The 21,930-nt window shown below is 37.4% G+C and overlaps 1 pseudogene; it reads left to right on the forward strand.

Annotated features, from left to right (window-relative positions):
• Positions 1–1,199: 1,199 nt before the first annotated feature.
• LOC149289952 (latent-transforming growth factor beta-binding protein 1-like) overlaps positions 1,200–21,930 on the forward strand; it is an 84,375-nt pseudogene continuing 63,644 nt past the window's right edge.

The raw sequence follows: 21,930 nt of genomic DNA on the forward strand, positions 1-21,930 counted from the left end.
GAAATAAATGATAATTTTTTTTAACTGTTTCCAGTCTGGAGTGCTTACATTGGTTAGGTGCACATTTCAGTGCTTTGAAGGCTTGGCATTCCAACTGTTAATTCTTGCGGTCTGTGTTCTGAAATATTTGTTAATTCAGTTTTAGAGAAATGAAGATCCATTCTCATGTTACAGCCTTCATTGTCTAGCACTGTGAACAATGTTTAAAAAAAAGTAGAATTACCTTGAATAAGCAATTGAAAAAAATCTAAATGCCAAGTGTTACATATTCCTGAAAAAGAAGATTTATATGTTTTGTGGTCTTTAAAAAATAAAGCAATTTCCAGTACTTCTGGAACAAATGATTTATTATGCATTTTTTTATTTGGTTTTAACTTAGTATGATCATAATATATTGTGTTGATATCAGTGAAAAGGTTTCACTGTTCATAACTGTTGCATTTTGCAAATAAAATGCGAGTATCTATCCGTATAATGCAAACTGAAATGGCTACTTAGTAACTTAAATTCAGACATTAAACACCAATTATTAAGACTTGGTCAACAATTTGCTTCTGCAGAAATATCATCAGTTAGAGCTATATAATTCACAAATCCGCTGGGAGAGGTTTTGCCAAAAGGTAGTGAAAAAAAAAGAAAAGAAAATTGGCCTGTTAGCTGCGTCACATAAGATTTTATCACTTTCGTCTGCGGTGCCAGGAGATATGAGACAGATGTTCTCAGACACGCCGCATGCCTAAAACATTTCCAGGGGACGGACTGCGGAGACAGGGAAAGAGAGAGGGAGAAAGGGAGAGTGACTTAATAACTGCAGGAACAGCTGGAGTGTGTGTGTGTATGAAGAAACAGGAGTTTATCCTCTCCTAGGTGTACAGCCAGCCTCTTTACATTACATCTGCCTGTCAGAGCTGGCTTTTTAAGCTGTCATGCCCCATTTTTTATTGATTTTTTTTTTAATTTTTACTTTCTCTCTCCTGGTGAATAAAGTCAAGCATTGTGATTACTAATCCAACTCTGGTGACTCGACTTTAAATGTGGTTTTGGAGTACATCCCGGAGTTCTGTTTGTTAATCTTCCTACTCCTGTTTTAGAGACACCACTGGATACAGAGCAGAGTGCGCTTAGGAGCTGTCTAACTCTTCTCATACTTGTCTCTCACTTTAACACATTTTTTTTTTTGGACTTGGGGAGGAAACCAAATGGATACCAAGCTGATCTGTCTGTTTTTCCTTTTCTCTGTGCCTCCCCTGGCAGTGGGAAATCAGACTGGACGTATTAAGGTGGTCTTCACACCCAGTATTTGCAAAGTGACCTGCACTAAGGGACATTGTCAGAACAGCTGTGAAAAAGGAAATACCACCACGCTCATTAGTGAAAACGGCCATGCTGCTGATACCCTGACATCGAGTAACTTCAGAGTAGGTAAGTGCCGCAACTCCACATGCTAAAATGAATTGATTCAATGCATTAAACGTCGATACACTTTACGCCATACAGTTTTCTTTTAAGTAAAAAGCTCAACATTTGCCTTTTTTTACAATTAAATTTCCTACCTTCACTTCTTTTATACTCGGAGAGGAGCGTACATGCTGCATAATATATATGTCTTGTTTGCCATACATTTTAATGAATCATTCACTCTACAAATCAGTTCTTCATTATTGCATATAAATCAACTTAAATGCACAGGGCTCTGCATTTCTTTCCAGTTAGAGAACCATCTCCACTTTATTTTCTAGCAGCTTTGTATTACATTAAAGAAACCTTTGAGCTCTAGAGTATGATCTCTACAGATTTTACTTCACCCACTCATGTTTTGTGTGAGTTGGACATACCTAATTAGATTCTATTAAAGTTTGTAGAACTTGACAGGTACTCAATAATTGGGACATTTTATTCCAGGATACATCGAGTTTTGAGCTACAAACTCACAGCGACTGCAAAACAGTGCCAAATCCGCAAGTCTGCTGCAGAACATTTTTTTTCCGTAACTTAAATAGCTTTTTTTTGGCTTACCAATTTTAAGGATTTCATCCAATAAGAAGATATTCTCATATAGTAAAGCGATCATTCTTGCCAGTATTGTATATCTTTGCTCGTCTGGTCTAAATTAAACAAATAGAACAAAAATAGTTTTCCTTTACATTTCCTGTAACAGGTGCAGAACCCAAAAAATCTTGCCATGATCCCCCTAATCTGCAAATTCTAAATTGTATAGAACACAAGGATGCAAAAGAAAGTATAAAGATATTAAGCAGGTGGTGTACCTTTCCATAAGTTTAATAACAATAAGTTATGGTTGATGACTATATGATTTGATTTCTAATAAACTCATATTACATTCTTTTTTGTAAACGTATATGGAAAATGTGTACAAGAAAGCAAATAGTTATCCAACCCAAAGTTATTTTATAGAGAACTGCAGCTCACTTTGTATTTTGTAATTTTAACAAGTTATGTTTATTAATGAATTTGATACATGTTGTGACCCGTTTCAGGATAAGATCGGTGTCTTATTCAGTGATAAATGACATTATGTCGTGTTTACTCAGTTATTCAAAGTTCTTTATCGAACATATTTAATATTTAATGAAAGTGCAGTACGTGTCTGGAATTCCATCACTAATGCCTGCCATGCAGTTTTTCAATGGCGATTGTAGACAGAGAAATGTGTAGGTGTCTAAGGGATGACAAGAAGTAAGTGGGGAAGTCTAGTCCAACGTAGATTTATGATGTTCAAGAAAAAAAGAAAAAACCTCTTATCTTCGACATCATGTTTACATTTTTTGTCTGTGGTTCTAGCTGGCTGCATTGCTTCTTGATTGCGAGTGAAGGAATTTACCTGTCAGAGCTTGTAACACACCTTATTACTGGAAGAAGTGCAGATACTTTTACTCAGGGCAATTGTGTCATGGTAGTGCTGTGAATACGTAGGAGTACCATCAAGTCTTTGAAATGGTTAAACTATATCCATCTGATCAGAGCCGGCCTTAGGCGTTGTGGCGCCCTGTGCGGACTACTCCTCTGGTGCCCCCCCTCACTACCCCCCTTCAAACTACCCCCCCCCCTGCCCCTTCAAACAGAGTCACGGAGAGTAAGGGGCGCCGAGCGGTTGCTGAGAACTTCACGAGCAACCGCTCGGCGCCCCTGCCCGGGACTTAGATTAAAGCATCGGGTTTTTTTGTTTTTTTTTAAAACTTTATTTAACATGAATGATGTTAAATAAAGTTTCAAAAAAAAACAACAAAAAAAACCAACGATGTTTTAAGTTAAGTCCCGGGCAGGCGCCCCTGCTACCATGGCGCCCTGTGCGGTCGCACAGGTCGCACACCCCTAAGGCCGGCCCTGCATCTGAATTACGGCTTCCTTGACATATAGGTGGCAGCGAATAAAGTAATCTTACTTTAAAACCCACACTCTAATGGGCTATTTTACTTCCCATCCCACAGAAAGCATATGAAATCAAAAAAAAAGTCCTGTACTTCAGAAATGAATCAACTTATGTGTACCAGAATAAGATGCCAGCCACCCTGGTACTGTCTGGCCTCCTAATCTCTAGGCAGACACGTTAGAGAATGCTTGCTTCACAGGTTTAAGGAAGCATTTAAATGTTCTCTCTTTTAGAAGATTCTTTCCAATGGATTCCCAACATTTTATAATGTGCATGTGTCAGAGGCATGGTAAGTGTTCAGTGCCATCTTAGCTCAGAAGAGTCACATGTAAATTACAGTCATATTAATACATTGCCACTATAAGGCCTTCATTGGACAGCCTTATTTAAGAAAATAAACTCGCTTGATACAGAGAGAATGTGTTAAAATACTGCACTATTTCCATTTTGTGAAGTACCTTGTTGTAGTTTTTAAAAGGGAAGGGTTATATTTGACATAAAATAACTAAAACACTGAAAACCAAAATGTGATGAATTTAATTAAAGAAACACAGCAGAAGTGAAGAAGTATGATGGTGGCGGTAGTTGGCTGAAACAGGGTTGGCCAGTTTGTGTCCATCTGGTTGAAGAATTCAGGACCTGATTTCCCGTAAGGTAGACCAGACAATTCTACAAGGAAGCCACTTGAAACAAGTGTCCAGAGCTTCACATTAGACTCATTCTGATCTACCCTTGCTCTGCAGGGCTTGGATCTTATATCACTGCTCCATCGTAATCATAAAATGGTCCACGGTAGGAAGATTCAGGAAGTTTATGTAGAAATTTCTCAAGGTGGGAGTTGCGTGGCCACTGAAGACTGTGCTGATGATCATCAAATGGTCATTTTGAAGGAAATCTAATTTGGAGAGGAAATTGTGGTATGTTTCAAGTCACTTTCTGTCTTCTTGAGCAACAGACAGAGTAACAGGTCAGTTCACTTGATTTTGGCAGCAACATTAAAGATGGATTAAAGAGGTGAAAGTAAATGTTGAAGGAATTCCTGTGTAGGACAGGATTACAATAGCTTTGGAGGGATAGGCAGTAATCAGTGAGTAAGTTGCGGTTTGCCCTCAAGTCAGTGCATACTTCTGTCTGATAAATCTGTTGAGGTTTCTGTTACATTTGTGCCATACAAATTATGTGAAAGTAGCTTAATGTAAGACAAGAAGAGAACATTATACATCTGTGCGGTTCACATACAGTTTATGCATCTGCAATACTTATGTTGGACATTTCTGCTCAAACTCAGTAAACGACTGAATTTGGGATAAAAAAACAAGGGATCTGCGTTTTTCTGGACAAACAAACCCTCAAATCATCTAAACTTCTAATTGGCATTAGATAAGTAGCTTTAAAGACAGGGCTTTCACTTGTCACTACTAATGCTTTTACTGTGTTCAAGACATGCAGAAACCAGATTGCCCTTTAAACGCTAGAAAAATCTGTAGAAATCAGCGTATTTATGAAACTTGAAGACTATTATTAAATTGTATTCCTATAGAACCAAGAGCTCCTTGCTATATAATAACTTTGTATGTAATAATGACATAAACTGCTCGCTAGTATTTACAGTTTATAGGACAGTGGGGACCTGATACTCAAGTGGTAAATGGCTAAGGACTAGAGAGTACACTAATATATTGTCATGGGGGTCCTTGGAAAGATTTTGGGTATCCTAGTCTCCTGGATCTTCAGTGAGCTTAAAGTATTAGCTTAGACATGTAATTTCTTGCGTAGTATGGCTGTTGATTAAATACAAGTCACACTATATTGCACATTTATAGCTTCCAATGCAGTGCACCTCTCCTTAGACTCCAGATTGCATACCGTAATAAAATGGCTGTCACGGTCATTTAGTTACGTCTGTTCAAACGTATAGACACAAGGTGAAAGAATGCTTGCTTTCTTTGCCATTTTCAAGTGGTTGTGATTTTTATCTCCTTACCCCAGTCATCTAAGACTGGAGGAATTTTATCATCATCAGATAATTACCATAATGAGCAATACATGTGTGGCAAGGTTACAGTATCAAAGTGAGAGGATCTCATAATCGTGTTTATACATGTTGTATTTTCTCTATGCCCTAAGGCAACAAAAATTATTGCTCTCTGGTGCTTGCATTTGCACCCTAATCTAGTCAGTTCTAGGTTTGACTGTCTACTGAGTAAGTGCTGGAGGTTTTAAGAGTTTGTTTGTTTCCACTAGTTAATACAGGTTACAATATACAGTTTTTGAGAACATTTGGCGCATATTAGTGACATGTTTCCTTGATGTCCAGATACACTTTGTTAAGAGACATGGAATGTGATATCGCTATAACTACTCTGCTTTATAGCATAATGTATAATGATGTTACATGTCAGATGTTTATAGCACATGCGCATGAAATGAACTTAACATGATGTGAGTCATAGAGTAAAGTCACTAGTGAAACAGAATCTGTCTATCTATATGCCATGTTTTTTTGCATTTTAAGTAATGGTGAGTAATGCATACCTCCCTACTTCTAATCCTGGCAAATCGGGATGCTTGGGTCAGAGCTTGGGAGGTAGAGTGTCACTCAAACTGGCTGCGCTACTATGCATACACACAATTCTGTATATACAGGTATGCCTTCTCCGGTGGTCCCGAATGACCATGAGATGCGAGATAGAGCTCAGTAGGACAGCAGGATAGAGTGGCAAACTAGGGACTGTTGGGAGGCATAGTAGTGTTTTTATATATATCTTCTTTATCATATGAAATATCGTGAAATTCAGTTTGTACAACAATGCAAACATTTCATGAATCGTTCCTATGATACTGTCTTATAACATAAGGTCATTTTTATTATATTACCGTCTGGATCTTCCCTTCTTTTTCCTTAATCATCAAACAACCTCAAGATTTGCAACCACCAATGTACACTACGGTGCACACACAGTGCTTAGCCGGCATAGGCTCCATAATGATCTTTCTTCGCACCGTGCTTCTTTAAAATGCATTGTGCCAGGATATGCTGCTCAGCATAGAGCATGGCAGGACCCAGCCATGATAAACCACTGATTATAATGTCCCCTTATATATAAATATCCTTATATTCATATATTATCTTGGTACAATTGACCTTTAATAGATGACTCAGGCTCTAGATACATTTACTTGAAAACCACAAAGATTAAACTCTTTACTGAAGCTGACTCATTTACACAGAGCTCCCTTGGTGTTAGTGTGTCATATCTGGGCACCGATTTAGTCAAATGATGAAATTAGACCCCAAAAATGAGTAATTTTTCTTTTTTTGACGATGGATGGAGATCAAAAAGAGAAACCCCAGTAGATACCAACAGCTGCTTATTCTTTTGAGCTGTGTAACTCTTCAAAGTCTTCTGACTTGAGCTAGGTACTTTTTTTTTAATTAAACACACTCCACCAAAAGTGAAAACCTGTATTTCTCATTTGACCTGGTATTTAAAAAAAAAGGCAAATCACTCTGGTGTAGCATTGTACTTGAACTTGCTTCATATCCTTGTCTGGTGGATAAAACATCAAGAGGTCCTTACGATGGATTCAAGCATGTTTCCAAAACGATACATGAAATAAAATAATACATGATTATTTTAATAGGCATCTATCTAAAACAATTCTGGTCTGAAGTCAACACACTTCAGGATTTGTTCGGTTCTACCTTTCCATATGTCTTAGAGCAGCAGCTAGATACAGATTTGATATGATTATGTTGACCAAAAAAGTGACAAAAGTGCTCCAACATAAAGTGTACAGCAACCAATATAAAATACACTTATGCCAACATTGGCATGTCTCAAAACAATCCAATCCAATCACAATTTCCAATGTACTCTAGGAATTCTCGCTGGAGACGTTTCTTACCCACTGCATACATGGGATCTCTCATTTGCCGATCTCTGCTACTTTACACATCGCTTTAAACATGGCTCTTTAGTTTACAGCACTCAGCAAGCAAAATAAAATCCACTATGTCTAAAATTGCAGCCATGTGGAAATGAAGGAGCTTGTACAACATTGTTTAATAAATACAATTAAAAAGTGATGTTGTTATGGTCCTAATTAGGTGGTATCTTCCTAAGAAGGTGGTAGATAAATGGAACAGCCTCCCAACATATGTGGTAGAGGCCAATACGTTGAAGAAACATAAAGGCATAAAGTTGCCCTGAATCTAAGACAAGACCAAGGACTGATTAAGGTGTGAGTCTCTACATCAGGAAAAATGGGCGGACTAGATGGGTCCAATGGTTCTTATCTACCGTCAAATTCTATGTTTCTATGTCTCTGCTTTCACTTAGTCAATGTACTGAGCTTAAGGATATATGAACAAATTTGCTTCACCAGTTAACCCATTACTTTTTGTACATCTAAAATTAACAGTATCTCCAATCATATCAACCCATGCCGTAAAAAGTATTAGCTTCATTTTTATTTTGTTGACTATGTATTGACTTTTAAAACCTTCGGACTCAAGCAGCCATCTTGCATTCAAGATATTTTTAAATACAAAGCTACAGACAGCCTTCAGACAAATATTGGTGTGTATACAAAAGGATTTTCAATAGTGACCATTAAGTATTACTTGATTTATATTTTATTATATAGCTACAATAAAAATACATCGCATAAAAGACACTGGGGGCAGACTATGAAGACAATATTTTATCCATCACTTTTAAACACATAACTTAGATGTTTGTAAACTGGCAAAGTTAGTCTGTGTTTAAAAATAAGTGATTATGTGTTTTAGGTATAGCCTTTAGGTAAAGTACTGTGTTTTAACAAATTTGGTGAAAGACGCACATATTTGAGAAATGCGTTCTGTATGCACGTCAGACCTTATTTGGTAAAAACTTAGAACACTTTATGTAACTATCATTTCCTCTGAGTTAAGGGTTGCGTTCAAGTTACATATCCTGCCAAATCAAACCATTCCTATGGACTGGCAGAAGCTTTTGGATTTTCAAATGAGATGATATCACCAATGCTGTTATATTTGGCCTAGTTGAAGAATTGGGTTTCTCTCCTCTAATCTTTTAATGTTAGAGTCTTAAATGTAAGTTTAGACCTTTTATTGGGCCAACAGACAAAAAATATGTAAAGTTATATAAGCTTTGGGGATCTCAGATGTCCCTTCTTCAGATGGGATCTCTTGAGGTCCTGAACTTTACATATTTTTCTTTGTTGGCCCAATAAAAATTATTGACTTCAATTAAAGTATCCATTTTCTCTTTGGCTAATGCAGCAACATCCATTTTTCTTATTAACGTTAGAGAAAATATAATACCCAAAAGTATACGAACAAACACCAGAAAGCTAATAATCCTTTTTGTAATAATTTTGTATACAAATTAACAATTTTCTATTGCAATGCCATATAAAGTAGATAGAGAATTCTAAGGAAAAAAAAACTAAATTACATAAATGCATTGCATAGCGTTACCATTGAAAATGTTTTTTATAGTCAAATAGGTACAAGGCCTTCTTCTTTAAGAGCTCTTGATATTTTTCCATGTCTAATATTTTACAGTTTTACTGTATATATTGATGTTTAAAATAACCGTTATATGTTTGTCAGAAGTAGTCAAGGAAGCCATCTTCTCTACTCGTTATGGGTTTTACATGATTATTTCTTCTTGTAATCCCTCCAAACATTAAAATAATATTACTATTAAATACTATTTTGTGTATTATTCATTTATATAGCGCCATCTAATTCCACAAAGCTGCACCACTAAGGCTAAATTGTTTTTATTTTATTGTTTGGTATAAAGTGTTTTTACTCCAGGCGTCAAGGGCCACAAATATGCCAGGAATTTTGTGTATTACCTCAAAGCACGTAATTAAAATATTTTTTATTGAGATGGCCCTTTTTTGTCCCTCGAGGCCTAGAGTTATAACATTTGAATTTATGAACTTATGGAAAGCAACCAGACGTTTTGGAAAGCTACAGACACAGAAAATAAGTGAACTTTTCATTGCTTGTGACTATTTAAAAAAAAAAAAAAATTGTGAATAATATTTCCCCGATACTTGTTAATGCTTCATCAAATAGGTGGTTATTGTGAGCTAAGTGTATATATAAAAAGATTATTCTTGGAAAGGCTGTAGAACCAAAAATACCATATCTGGCTACTTGATCTTACATGTTAGTCTCCTGTGATGTATAGTGCCATATATTAGCTTTATGGAGATGTTATTGTTCGTTGCCATGTATAAAAAATTGTTAATCTTTCGGTTCTCAGCTTCAAAGTCCAAGGTCATGAAGGAAAATCTCCACTGAAGCGTGATCTAAAACATGCATTCTATGTTTACAGCAAGTGAAACTATGTTACGCGTACTCCTTTTATTATAAATGAGTCTATAGAAGCACCAGTTATTTTAGGATTAGACCAGTCTAGAATAACTTTTCTTGGCACTGACGCTTATGTCTTCAAATGCGTCAAGTAAGCCTATTGCCGGAAACCAGCTTCTTTATTGAAAACCTCTTGTTTAAGTTGAAGATTTGGCCAGGCACCATGCACACGCAGACATGTAAGCCTCTGTTTCAAACGAATGGAATCAGTTGATTAATATTTTCAATAGCGATATGTGCCAGGAGAAACTTTAAGCATTTTCACCCCTGGTTCTCTTATAGTAAAGGTCTGTGAAAATGATACATGGCCTAGTCGGCATATTTCAATCACAGAAGCGTTTAGGGCATGGAATTAGGGAAACACTATGATTAATTCCCCTGAAAAAAAACCTCCATTATAGCAGTATGCCTTTCTTGACAAAATTGTTTTTCTACTAATAGAAACAGAGGTTTGGATTATCCCATAAAAAAATATTGCAAGTGCGTACCACAGGGTAAACCCGCCTAAAATGAGCCATCACCATATATGTCATTAATATGTAATAGTTTGTATTGTTTTATAGAAGAATTTACCAAGTATGTTCCTAAATCCTCTCTATCATGGACTGGATAAGTCTTAGTCTATATGAAGTTTATTTAGCTATCCGTGATACAAGGATTTATATACAGTTTATTTCTTTAGGAGCCCGGAAAGAACATAGGCTCAAATGCATTTTTTTCTGAGCCAGGAAAGAGCTCTTTTTTCAAAGGTTGATATGAAAGAAAAAAGTGTGAATAAAAAAAGTTGTTGTTTTATTTAACTTTTTTCTTAGAAAAGGAACTGCCTCAGGGCATGAGGGCAGATTCACGTTTGTACAAGCGTGCAGCAAACATTAAGATTTTCCTGTCATCCCTTCAATTCCTGCTGACAACCAACATGAGGGCATTGGGGACTATTCTACTTATTCTCTTTACATGGTTTATTCACATATCCTATATAAAAAAGAAGTAAAGGAAGGTCAGTCGATATTAGAGATGTGCATTGATGTGTGCCTGAACATGTCTGGTTCAGCTGTTATGGCTGGATAAACAGTGGAGTGAGCCCAGACGATGAACCAGTTAGAAGGACAACCTCCATTCTGGCAGTCAGCATTGCATGACATGGCCGGATTAAGCGCATGATGGGCGTGGCTCTGAGGATTTTGGTGGACCCTTTTATGGAAATAAATAAAATAGACAAAATAGACAGAAATCTTAACTCCTTGGCATCCATGTGTACTGGGTAAAGAGAACATCAGTGCTAGGCAGATAGTATAAGATAGAATCTTATGTGATGGGATTGGGAGTACATCAGTACACAAAAAAAAAGTCATCATACACGGGATGCCTGAAGCCACAATTTAGTGCCACTAATCCTTTTTAATAGGATACACAGATTGAAATATAGTAAATAACACAAAACCTTTACTTTATGACCAAACACACACACACACCAAGACAGGCTCTGCCACACCGACACTGAAGCACACACACAGGACAGGCTCTGCCACACCGACACCCAAACACACACACCAGAACAGGCTCTGCTACACCGACACACCAAAGCCCCACCAGGACAGGCTCTGCCACACTGACACCCAAACACACACACTAGGACAGGCTCTGCAACACTGACACCCAGACACACACACACCAGGACAGGCTCTGCCACATAGACACCAAAACACACACACACACCAGGACAGGTTCTGCCACACAGACACCCAAATACACACACACTGGGAAGGGCTCTGCCACCCCGACACCCAAACACACACACCAGGACAGGCTCTGCCACACCAACACACACACCAGGACAGGCTATGCCACACCATCACCCAAACATACACCAGGACAGCGTCTGCCACACCAACACACAACCACACACACCAGGACAGGCTATGCCACACCAACACCCAAACATACACCAGGACAGGGTCTGCCACACCGACACACACCAGGATTAATAAATTGGCAAATGCAATAGTGCTTTTTCTTTATTCCTAGCAGGGTGAAAAAGTACAAAAAGCCTTGGATATGTTTATCTGGCTTTTTTTTATTGTGGATTAGCTTCTCCAAACACGTGCCAGCTCCTGCAGGACACTTGCTGACAATTGAGCTATATGCCATCAGTCAACAGCTGAATTGTCATGACTATATCACTACATTCAATCTGAAAACCAGAGTGACTGTATAAAAGGAGAATTTTGAATTATTTGATTTGTTTGGAAACGCCAAGTGAAGGTACCAGTGCAGTTGAATCTATAAAGCATTTTTTTGCAGGAGAGTTTAAACAGTTGTTTAATGTAGTGAAGACTTTGATAGTACCATAATGCCAGTATAGCCAAATTTCCTTGTAATTTTCATCAGTAGTGATTAGAACAGCTTTGTTATTAAGGAGTATAGGTGCATAGGTTTTCTGGTAACACAAAAATAACAAAAATAGAGGATCAGCTCTATGTTACTGCCAAAATAACAGTCCAGAACCTAAGAACAAGAAGTAAATGCTGCTGCTCCTATGGTCAACACTTAACATGTATATTCGGGGGGGGGGTTGCAATCTGTAAGCACTGCTATAAAGATTTGTTCAATGTATTGAATCGTAAAATGTAGGAAATTAAAAAGTGACATATCCTCTTTGCAGGAGGACCTTGTATTGCTCAATACTCTTCTTTTTGTTATTTCTGCACCAAAATATCACTTTGATATAACAAAACTTTTTTAGCGTCTGGCATTTGTTCAGTGTAATTTTTGGCAAGAAAAAAAGATGGTTGAGCTTGCAAACTCTAGGCCCCTTAAAGAGCCCGTAATCATTTAAAATAACTTTGGTTATAGAGAAAAGCCAAAGTTATCTTTCATTCTGTAGCTGTCCGACTGACAGCTGGTGGGCTGCAGATGTGTATTGAGGACTACTCCTTTCGATGCCCAAATGATATTGAGAATTTAGTTAGGATCCCCTTTACTGATCTTGGTAAAAATTCAAGCAGGCTGTGTGAAAGCAGCTTGTAACTTAGGAAACACTGCCTTTTCTCAAAAACATTGAGGGCATTGAATAAATAACCTTGTGTTCTTCAAAAGAGACCAAATTGATTTGTACGTTTTCCTGGCACTTAAAGTTAGTCTTATTGTATTTCTCCATATTTCTGTTTATTGCCTAAAGCTACTACTCTTTCTAGGTCCACATTTCTCTCTCTCCTACCTCAGACCTGTCTCCTGCTCTCCAGGTACTGTTCTGCTTTCTGCTTCTTACTTTTGGAATGTATTTTTGTTTAACTTAATTTCCCCCCCTTTCATCATAACTATACTATACACATTTGGATTTAATCCGTACCATATCATTATTCATTTTTGCATATAACAACTTTAGCAATATTATTATTCTAGTATACGGATGTGTAAAAACAGCAAATTCAATGCATTAATTCCATGTATATGAATGGCATTTTCATAGTTAATACTGAAATTACAAACCAGTCATGTGATATACAGTATGATTTTATATATCTGCACTTAAATGTATTTAAACAATAGTCTGGAAGGAAATATAAACAGTTTACAGTAAGATTGATCGAACGGATCACTGGCTTTACAATTGCACAATGTTTTTGAGGAATGCTCACTTATTTCCACCCTTTTTACCCTTTTAAACTTATGAAGCTCATAGGGATGAGCAATTTGAATGCTGGTGGATAGTAGTTACATACCAATGAAGAGCCAGGGACATACATACCGTATATTTCTCAAGCATTGTATTGCTCATGTTTGACATAGTTCTGAGAACTTCCTTTTAAGAAACCATCTCCCCTTCAATCACAACGAAAAAGAGATCTGTAACTAGATCTTATAAAGGCCAAATTAAGGATGTGACATCACATTCTTGCTACTTGCATCATAAGGCCCTCACAAGATGAATAAACGTGAGCAACATTACAGGATTTTTCATTTAGCAGATCACCAGGGAACCCCACAAAATGTTATGATAAAGTGGGCCAGGGAGAATGGGCCTCGAAAGTTCTTTTTGTTAAAGAAGTGGGAGAAAAAATTGTGTGAAGAACGTTTTAGATTTAAGACTTTAACTAATTTATTCTGTCCGGACTAGTATAGGGGAAGGGAGTTAACAGCTTAGGATTCACATTACCAAGAAATGGCATTATTTACATGTAAAAGGGCCCGGGACACAAAATTATAAGGACTCACATGTATTAAAAAAATAAACATCTACAGGGTATCTGTAATTAACTGCAGGTTCCTATTTTTTTTAATATTCTTACAATAGTCAAGAAAGGCCGCTCCTGAAAGTTGGCAAATATCAAAATGAGAAATGCTGTCATTCTTTTGGTTGTAACAATGGTATCTAAATGATGCTACTGTTAAGTTATCTCCTTCATACCTTTCTTCATTCTTGCACTGTCAATAAGAAACATTAAAGAATATAACTTATGCGAGTTTGGTAAATAGACTCCAGTAGATCTCCATTGCTCAAAGACTTTTGTTTTTTGTTTCCCTCTGTATGCTAATTAACACTATAATTCCACCATAAAATTTCAAAGCATTCCTCCAATTAAAATGTGAAGTGAATACCATGATAAATAGTAAGATACATGGTGTTACATATTTACATCAGATGTAAAATTAAATAAATGACAATAAAATCTACATATATTTTCTATTACATTTTCAGTGTTCACCCTGTTTGCACTACAATATATTGGGCCATCATATTCTATAGCACTAACTATATATTAACCATATGATTGTTTGGACAGATAATAAAAATTATTTGCTTTCTTCCAACAGTTATTTGTCACCTTCCTTGCATCAATGGAGGACAGTGCATCGCTCGAGACAAATGTCACTGCCCCCCTAATTTTACCGGCAAGCTCTGTCAGATCCCAGTCCATAATGGCAACCTCCAGAAACCATATTCACAACAACAACATACACTGAAGGCTACTGGTCCCCATGTGATTCACTCTACACATACTTTGCCTCTAACTGTGACCGGACAACAAGGAATTAAAGGTACGTTGTTCTCGTAAATTACCATGTAAACAGACATAGGTGCTTTGTCAATTTATTGTTGAAATTATGATACTGCATACCTACTGGTCCTGCAGGGTCACACAGTAGCCGCTAAGTGCAGAAGGCTAAATAAGTTTTAGAGGTTATCCCGGTTTGGGTACATATGAGTCAACCACTATGAGTCAACCAGCATAGCCTTTTAGTAACCCTTCGGAAGTGGAACGGCACACCTCACTTCTGATTTGGTTGCACAAAAATATGTACAGTTTGATTAATACAGAAATATATACATAATCTAAAGTGTTCAAGTTCTAAAGCTATCATTTGGTTTGGGCTTGCATTTGGAGGTGTAGAAGGATAAACAACAGACAATCCTCCATCAATAGAGGAAGCACATTCATGATGTTCACTAGCCATTGACATTATCCTAAAATAAAGGATTAATTGTTGGCTACCCCTGATGTATAGTATAAATCCCTAGCTTAGAACAACATTTGTCATCATTGGTTTTAGAGGTTGTAGTCCAACAGCACATTAATCTAAAAGTTGAATAAAGTTCTTGGCAGTTCTGTGGATATATTTTCTGCCCAGTTGCAATGAACACACTATTTAGAATTGGCATTTTCCTTAAATTCAAAATGACGGAAGTATAGACAATAAACAATCAAAGAAAACAAAAGGTGAACATTTAAATTAACTGAAAATGTTTTCTTGTGATACTCGCTAACATGGTGGAATCACCATTACAACTCTAAAGCAGCTTAGCTGTTCTTGAGTACACTGGAAATAAGTTTTCAACGGCTTCTAGAATATTGGTACATTATCTTGTTCATTCTCGAGGAGGTCACAATATGATTGTATCTGTTTTTAACCAATGATAGATTGGCTACATTTTAGATGTAATATGTACACAATGCCTTCTGTTTTTTGTGCTCAGTTTGTGGCATTTTAAGTTTTTGTGAAAGAGAAAAATAACAGTAAGTAAAAAAAGGAAAAGTAATATGATAATTTCATGCATTTTTTAATAGTGAATTTCCCACCAAATATGGTCAACATACATGTCAAGCATCCCCCAGAAGCCTCTGTACAATTTCATCAGGTGTCCAGAATAGAGAGCTCCTCTTCTACACAGAAGAAGGACAGTCAGATTGGACAAACTCAGATCTCTTATCATGGCATCCAGAAGCATAATTTACCACACAACGTGTATCCACACCAGCAGACCATACCCAATGTCTATCCAGTCTCTGCAAAAACCCAACTTGGACGCTGTTTCCAAGAAACTACAGGCACTCAAGTAAGTAAAATAATATGTGAGGTGGGATGTGAAAGTTGGATTCTGACAGGTACTTTACATGAACCTCACCATAATCTATAAAGAATGCATATCAAAGTACTTTTTGATACATTATAAATACCTTTTGAAAAACATTTTTAGTTTTTATTTTGTTTGTATGGTAATTTTCTAAAAATTAAATAAGACTTATCTTATGGAGATTAATGCAACTCCAGAGCTGTGGCCCCTCGCCTCCTCCGTTTTCTGACGATACTCTCTTCAAGCAGCCAATGAGTGGCAAGAAACCTCTCCCATTAAATCTATGGTACAGCTTTCCACAAATGCGGATGGGAGAAGCAGATAATCAGCAAGAAATTAATGATGACACAAACACGTTTATTATAAGTGTTAAGTAGTGTTTACAGTAGACTTGGGGCGCCGGCCAACTCTTCTTGTTCGTCTTCGTGGGGAAAAAAATCTTCCTATTCCACGAATATTCACCCGTTGCTGTGTTCGTTTTGGGAAAATATTCGTGTACATTCTTCGGTTTTTTTTTAGAAGGGGTTAATACATGGTTAACGTGGTATGCAGCAGCTTTGGCGCCAGGATTTTAAAGGTCTGTACGAGCAACTCTATTCGTCGCCGCCAGGGGCCTCCTCAATGGTTGCTCTTCAATGGTTGATGTCAGACGAGCTCCCTGCTGGCGGCCAATAGAGTCGCTTGTACGTACTTTTAAAATACTGGCACAGATACTCGGCCTGGGGAGAGCACGTTGCGCGATCCTATGGGTTTCTGCTCCCGTTAACCCCTGCGATGCTGCGTAGATAAGGTAGGCTACCAGGGAAGGGACCAGGGAGATTAGTTGGAGATATTAACGAAGACTAACACGAAGCAAAGAAATGGGGCACTCAGAAGACATCAGGTTTTAGGTTTCCTGAAACTATGAATTGAATAAGATGTAATATTAGTTGTCATCAACAACTCAGTGCTGGGGATCATCATACTTTTTATTTTAGTTATAGTATTTGTAAAATAGGCATTCGCATAAACTGTATACTGTAGGTATGAGCCCTTGCTTTTTTAGTATTTGTGGTCCAGTCCATCTGCAAAGTTCATTTTTTGTTTTCTATAGTTTAATTTAACCCCAAACTGTAGACAGTCTGGAATTTATTGAAAGGATTGCTCAGATGTTTGATACATTATCTGTTTGCTTAATATATCCAAACGGATTGTTTACCCCAGGGTCTGTATTCATAGAATTGTACATGATACTGCCACTGTTTTGAGTTTATTTTACTTTCTATGACTTCACAGTGCCTTATGACAACCATTATTATGCCTGAAAATAAATCAAGGACTTTGGATGCTATTTTTCTTGCTTGGACAAAGCTAAATGCAAATGAAATTAATTTAGCCAAAAGACTGTTCTGGCTGAATCACCGGGAAGGCCTAATGCATCCAGCATATGCCACAATTTACAAGCTTAGTTTAAAAGCCTCATGCTTCTTATTTTCAAAATTAATGTTACTTCCCTTGAATTTCCATGAGCCTTTTTGGGCTGAAGCCCTTGTTAAATATGGCATAGCTTCCAACATTAGAGATTGGGAAAGTAGGACATCCCCCCCAGACTGCAGGCCCCTTTCTTTCTTTCTTTCTTTCTTTCTTTCTCTCTTTCTCTCTTTCTTTCTTCAAAATCATCTTATCCAAAAGAGTGACTACAGTGTGTTAAAATAGAAGGCAGCAACAAGGCTTGTTTGGTGGAACTATACGTGCCAATTGCAGCCTCTGTTTATGATCCAAATCCCTTTTTTTCTTCCTCTGATGTCCTTCAGTTGCAGGAGCTTAAAATGTTTGCTGGGTATGCATAAAAGCCATACCTGGGAACTTTCTAAATGAGCTAACTCTGAGACTAAATATTAACCCTTAAAAAGCCCATTGTGAAGATATGTTACCTAAATGGCTCTTTTATGGAAAATCATGGAAATCTTTACTTGTCATTATTGGAAGAGACACTTAATTCAAGAAGGGATATCAACCATAACATACTGGTAGAAAAAGCACTATTTGGGATATATATATATATATAGAATCACAGCAGTGTAGAAAACCTCCCAGATTGGCCCTATTCTATTGTGAAAACATGAGAAATGAGGGTCTTGATTCTCTTGGATCTTATAGCACATGTTGATGTATAAATGTACCTTTCTAATGTATGACACTAAATAAAATATGAGCACAAGTGCACACTAAAGGCATACTCCATACAAAGCATTTTTTTCCAAAATCCAAATATTGATTTTAAAAATACTTCAGCCGGCCCCGGTGTGAGATGCCATTGCCTGTAAATGAACCATCAAATTTGAACAGTTTGTATCGTCAGAAAAAGTAAATCAGGTGTTTGACATTTTAAACACTTTTCCCAAGGGCAGTATTATGCAGGCATAAATTGGGATTGAAAAATAATCACTCTAGCCAATGGAAAAGCTGTCTGGAATTTCTTAAAATTCATGGTTTGGCATAACACATCTTAAAAGCAAATAAGCCATTAAGAACCAAGGTAGATGCATTTAAAGATACACCATGGATACGATGTACTGATCTAAATCATCCATATCAGAGGATTACGAATTTAACAGATATAACTACCCGATTGAGCCAATACTAATTCTGATTTCTGACAGCTCCCATTTAAATGTCTGTCTCCAGTCTTATGAGACAATTCTTATTTTCATGCCAGGAAGTGACTTTTTAAAATGTCCATGTATCAAACTGTTTTTAAATACAAGTTATATTTGTTATTCATTTATATTATTTCTTCTTTAAATAAGGGGAAAAGCTACCGTTGATAGAGATGCAAAATGGAAAATGCTTATGAGTGAATGCCACTAGACATTGACATACCATGGCCTACTCTGGATTGTTTGCTTCTTTGGTTAATATAGTGAGAGAGTTGAAACGTGTATGGGGCAGGCATACGATTATTCTGGATGTAAGACAAGATCAAGAACCAAATAATGTATGATGTATATAAAACAGGAAAAATTGGGCAGACTGAATTGGCCAAATGATTCTTATCGGCCGTCAAACTCTCTGTTTCTAGTACATTATACATCCAGGTGGTTAATGATTGTAAAGATGATAGAACCTCTACAAATTTCAGGTAAACTGTATATAACTTTTTAAGTTTAAGTAGGGTAGCATTGACTCAAATTTGGTGTGACATTTTAAACGTCAGGGTTAATAGTGCTGTTCACCAACAGACGGTATGTGGGTATCTGACCTCTGTGGCTATACCAGCCTCTGCTCTTCTGTGGAGGCTTTCTACAAGATTTTGGTGTGTCTGTAGGATATTGTGCTGCTTAGCCAAAAGAGCATTTGTGAGTCCGGGCAGCGTGTAGAGCTCTACGCGATTCACGTAGACAACTTCCGCTCAAGTTTGGAGGAGGGAGGGGGAGGGAGTGTTAAACGGGGGGGGCATAAGGCATTTCTGGAGGCAGAGTGCTCTGTGAAATGCCTTTTAACCCCCTCAATGCCACTCTGCCTCCAGAAATGCCTTTTAACCCTCTATACGCCACTCTGCCTCCTGAAATGCCTTATACCTCCCTATATGCCACTCTGCCCCATAATATGCCTTTTAACCCCCTAAATGCCAGAGTGGCATATAGGGGTATAAGGCAATTCTGGAGGCAGAGTGGCACATATGAGGTCAAAAGGCATATCATGGGGCACAGTGGCATATAGAGGGTTAAAAGGTATATCATGGGGCACAGTGGCAATTAGAGGGTTAAAAGGCATATCATGGGGCACAGTGGCATATAGGGGGTATAAGGCATTTCTGGGGCAGAGTGGCAAGCATGTTGGCAGATGTGCATAACTGGGGGGGGCAGGTTGTAAAAAAAGGAAATTAAAACAAAATATTTGTCTCAATCTTTTATTAACAAACAATTGTTCACATAGTTTACATGAATTAACATTTACTGGTAAAACTTTTTTCCTATAGGGTCGTCTTATATTCGGGCTTTTTCTTTTTTTCCTAAATTAATATTCAGATTTTGGGGGGTCGTCTTATAATCAGGGTCGTCTTATAATCGAGCAAATACGGTAACACCCCAAATATGTTCAGTGGGGTTAAGGTCAGGACTCCTTGCAGGCCACTCAAGTTCCTTTACACAAAACTCTTCAAACCATTTCTTTATGAACCTTGAACAGGGTCTTCCCCCAAACTGGTGCCACAAAGTTGGAAGCTTTCAATTGTCTAAGATGTCTTTGTATGCTGTAGCATTAATACTACTGAAACTAAGAGGCCTAGCCTAGTCTGAAAAATAGTCCCAGACCATAATCCCTCCTCCACCAAACTTTACTGTAGGCTCTATGCGTTCTGGAAGGTAGTGTTCTCCTGGCATCATAATAACCCATTCTACTGCCAATGTTTGTTTATGGAGATGGCTGCCTATATGCTTGATTTTATATACCTGCGAGCAATGGATGTGGCTGAAACACCCAAACCCAATATTTAGTAGGGGTGTCCACACACTCTCGGTGGTATTGTGTAAATAGGTAGTTAAATCAAGCCTCTCTTACGCCAATGATAAACTGGAGATCATCTTTTTTCAAGGCACATAATGTAAAGTTAAGAGTTTCACACAATAACTGGAGCACTTTTGTTCTTTCACTAGAGTTATTTCACCCTCTCCCAAGTATCAAACCTTCATTGCAAGAATACATCCTTACAATAAATGTTTCTGATGAAATAATAGAACAAAAACATGATAAAATAATTTTTTTTACTTCTCATGCATTATATAAATAAAACTGTATTGAGACCTTTAAAAACCACTGTCCTTGATAGTTGTAATTTTCCCAAGCAATTTTCTTTTTTTTTTTTTTACTAGAACATTTGGTCTGTGGGACCAGAATGCTGACATGGTGTTGGTTATGGAGGCCCTGGCAGAGACGTTATAGTATGCGATTTATTTCCTGTTTATAGTCTGCTTGGCACAACGTTGCCCAGCTGTACAAACTCATTGTTCACTTACCTCAGGCTTTCTTACGCCACAGAAATAAATTCCCAGGAATGTTCCCTGTTGCACTTTCATTTCTGGGCAAATAATAAGAAAAGTAATTAAAAGCACTCCCGTGGACCAGCATCCTGCTGAGTTCTTTTGAGAGCTGATTAGCTGATTGTTCCTTCTCCTGCATTTTCCCGTAATAGCTATAATTTTATGAGCACATACAAAGGCAGCAGTTTGCTATTGTATAATTTTTTTTTCAAAAGGTGACAGTAAATCTTTTTTTCCCCTCATGAGTTTTAATGTTAAGCTTGTTTAGATTAAATGCGCTATCAGCTATCCTGGAGAACATAATGGTCACCACCTTTTTTGTGGTTGATCAGATCAGCATTTAGATTAGTGGTAGAAAGAAAAGCTTTAAAAACAGGCTACAGTTTGCTGCTGTCCATCTTTGTAAAAGACTCAACTCTGTTAGGGGACTGGTTGAATTGATGAATTACCCTTTGTTGAAAACCCATAAACATTGTTTGCTAGTGATGTTCCAGGGTTATAGTAGATGTCATGGATCTGGACATCTTATGAAAACCCCTCTAAGAAGCCACATAATGCCACAGAAAATTATGTAAGAAACAGAAACATAACTACGCAGCTGGGGTATTCCTGTAAGGAATTGTGGGACCCCGGTATTGTGGGAATTTTGATCCCGATGTGGGTATCAATCCAGACAAAGGGTGGTGGGATCAGAGAGTCTGTTTAATGGTGGTGTAGCATCCATTTTAACATGGTTGTAAACATTATAAAAGAAAAACTATAG

Source organism: Sceloporus occidentalis, unplaced genomic scaffold (genome assembly GCF_023333645.1).
Source record: "Sceloporus occidentalis isolate IW3139 unplaced genomic scaffold, rSceOcc1.0.p SCAF_42, whole genome shotgun sequence".
NCBI lineage: Eukaryota > Metazoa > Chordata > Lepidosauria > Squamata > Phrynosomatidae > Sceloporus > Sceloporus occidentalis.